This window comes from Toxorhynchites rutilus, chromosome 2, assembly GCF_029784135.1.
Source record: "Toxorhynchites rutilus septentrionalis strain SRP chromosome 2, ASM2978413v1, whole genome shotgun sequence".
NCBI lineage: Eukaryota > Metazoa > Arthropoda > Insecta > Diptera > Culicidae > Toxorhynchites > Toxorhynchites rutilus.
The window spans coordinates 180290392-180293614 of NC_073745.1; the positions used below are offsets into that span (position 1 = coordinate 180290392).

Below are 3223 nucleotides of genomic sequence, written 5' to 3' on the forward strand. Positions count from 1 at the left end.
AAAAATATGGGGTAACACATTGGCTTACTCCAGTTTACTTTCCTCAGGTGAATAACACTGAGCGAACGAACCGTGTAATCACATCGGCAATTCGAGCCCTGATAAAGGAAAGCCAAGATCAATGGGACACGGATATATACAAAATCGCGAATGCAATAAATAATGCTTCACACACATCAAGTGGTTTTACTCCATATTTTAATAATTTTGGAAGAAACCAAATAAGTTCAGGAACGGAATATGAAAAGCTGAGAGACACAAATAGCGAACCAGTTCCAAATGGAAAAGAACACAGCGACAAAATGATTAGAATATACGAACAAGTTCGGAAAAACCTCAAAATTGCCTACGACAAGTACTCGAATTCCTATCTAGCATGCGAAAAACATTGGACAGAAAAACCCAACTATGATGATGCTGAGAAAAAATACTACGAGTACCTAGCACAGCATTCAGTTGGAGAATCACGCAAGCATTCCATCTGTCCGAATCTAACGCAGAAGTCTGTGGCTTCTCAAGTCCAGCCAAAACCAGAGATGCCCAAGATGGAGCAATCGTCACCGGCCCCAGCTGCCGCCGACACTATTAATGGTGAACAATCCAAGGTGAAAAAAGAGAGAAAGAGAAACAGGAAAAACAAGAAAGATACTTCACAATCACCCGATCCTGTTATACCGGTTGCAATTGTAGTACCGCCCAATCAACAAGTGGTGGCACCACAGCCTGTAATACCCGTTGCAACAGAGGAAGCATCTCAAGAGCAAGCTAAGAAAAAGGCTAAAAAAAAGCAAGAAAAATAGAGCCAGCCAGGAAGCCGCAGCCGAGACTGTGATTGGCAATACCACCTGTCCGGCAACTAACAACACTATACTAACCGAAAAAAGTCAGCAAGAGAATACCAAGAATCTGAAGGAGAAGGAGAATCTGGCACATAAGCTTTGTGGAAATATTACGGAGGAGATAAACAAGATTAGTACATTCCCCCCGGCACAATGCACGCTGGCGTCGGAAATCTCCAAGGCTAGACAGCACACCAAGAACTCACTTGAACGCATGGATGGTATCGCTGCTCTAGCCGCTAGTCCCGGTGCCGAGCTTCTTGATCGTCTGTCAACGGTCGAGAAGGAAAATGAGAAATTGCGTTCGGTCATTGATGGCCTGAACAAATTGGTTATCGATCTTCATGAGCGTGTAAAGTCGTTAGAGACGGGTTCAATGGTCCCGGTAGCACCGAAAGCAGCAGCGCCGGCACCAGCCAAGAAAGCTCCAGCACCTGCCAACGAAGATGAAGATGATGACGATGTTGATCTGTTCGGTTCGGATGATGAATCTGAAGATAAGGCAGCAGCTGAACTACGCGAGAAGCGACTAGCCGACTACGCCGCTAAGAAGTCTAAGAAACCTGCTCTGATCGCAAAATCAAACATCATTCTTGACATCAAACCGTGGGATGATGAAACAGATATGAAATTGATGGAACAAGAGGTTCGCAAAATCAGCACCGATGGTCTGCTTCTTGGTGCATCAAAGCTGGTTCCCCTAGCTTACGGAATTCACAAGCTTCAGATATCCTGTGTGATCGAGGACGATAAGGTGTCGGTCGATTGGCTGCAAGAGGAGATCGAAAAGATCGAAGATTACGTCCAGAGTGTGGACATTGCCGCGTTCAACAAGATCTAGAAAGCTGTCATTAACGCGTCTGTGTAAACCAATGCTCATTAGAAACAATTACAACTTGGACAATTATGTGTAATCTTTGTATCGCCCTACTTTTCAAATTGAACTTTTTAACACTTGAATACCGCAAAACAACAACAGAAACAATACAAACTCTAGATGTTCAAAATAAAAGAACTGAAATTTGTGAACCTAGCCAAAAAAAAAAAGACGGGTGGGTAATGTCGGGGACATAACCGGAGTGACGTAGGACTATACAAAGGGGACAGCTTTTGTTAAATATATATTTTAAATATATTGTTTTATTTTCTTCTCCTACGTGAATACCTACCTATCTACCTGAAAAATGGATTAGTTTACTGTTTACTCTTTAAGAATATGTTGATGGTTCTGAAAAGAACCTTTGGTGTTGTGTTTTTGTTATCACTCGATATTCCCATCTTGTTCGGTTAAACCTTCCTGTTTAGCTATTGCGTTTGCCATTCGCCACAGCTTTCACAGTTGGAAAATTTCTTCCCATCCAGTTTGTGACATGTTGTTCAGTAAATTACATTTAATGCGACGTGCCGGAGAAACACTTTGCCACTCACTGAAACTAATTGTTGCCTTGAAGAGCGCCGAACCGAAGCTGCTCTGTTCTTGATGCGGGTTTTCTGATTGTCGTGAGCAGCTTTGCAAGCCAACTTGAGCACTCCGAAGGCCGAAACTCTATAATCGCTGTTAGGTATACTGGTGCTCCGGCACCAATCCGTTCGGCCTAGTTACCCTTGCGGAGCAATCAGTGAATGCGACCAACAGGGAACTGGAGACCTGCACGGTTCGAGTGAGACTTTGCCTTTCCCTTAACTTGCCCTCCTTTGTTACGTCCACGATGCCGATGCCGTACAACCACACGGGTTTACGGATTGAAAGAAAATAAGATATTTTTTTGGGGTCCGCGTGTTTTATACTCTAGCGGTACACACTAACAGGATAGAGACAAATTGGCAGACCCAGCCAGAGGGGCGAGTCCAACGAGACGAACGAATGAGCGTTAAAAGGGAGCGATGGCAAAAAAATACATTCATTACAATTTGTTCGCTCGTTGGATTCACATGCAGGCTAAAAAGGGTCCTTTTCAGGATCACAAAATTATCTTCAATCTAAAGAGTTTATTGTTTTGTTATCACTCGAAATCCCCATCTTGTTCGGCTAAACCTTCCTGTTTAGCGATTTGTTGCCACTCGCCACAGCTTTAACAGTTGCAAAATTTCTTCCCATCCAGCTTTGTGACATGTTGTACAGTAAATTATATTTAATGCGACGTGTCGAAGCACCACTCAGTGTCGCATTGGAGGCGATTTTAACCTGTAATTGAACATTTGCGATGACAGTGGTACAGTGTCGACTTTCAATGTGGGGTCATAATTTGGATCTCTATGTTTACAAAAATGTCCAACTAAATAAGTCGCATTACATGTCCGTCCAATTAGCTAAATGTCGAACTAATTGTAAATTACTGTACTTTCAATCTGGAAACAATTTAAGAATTGGTGAAAATTGAATA

At 42.8% G+C, this 3223-nt stretch overlaps 1 pseudogene; it reads left to right on the forward strand.

The window, feature by feature from the left end:
• The first annotated feature begins 302 nt into the window (after positions 1-302).
• LOC129766461 (probable elongation factor 1-delta) lies at positions 303-1746 on the forward strand (annotated as a pseudogene).
• The last annotated feature ends 1477 nt before the right edge of the window (positions 1747-3223 follow it).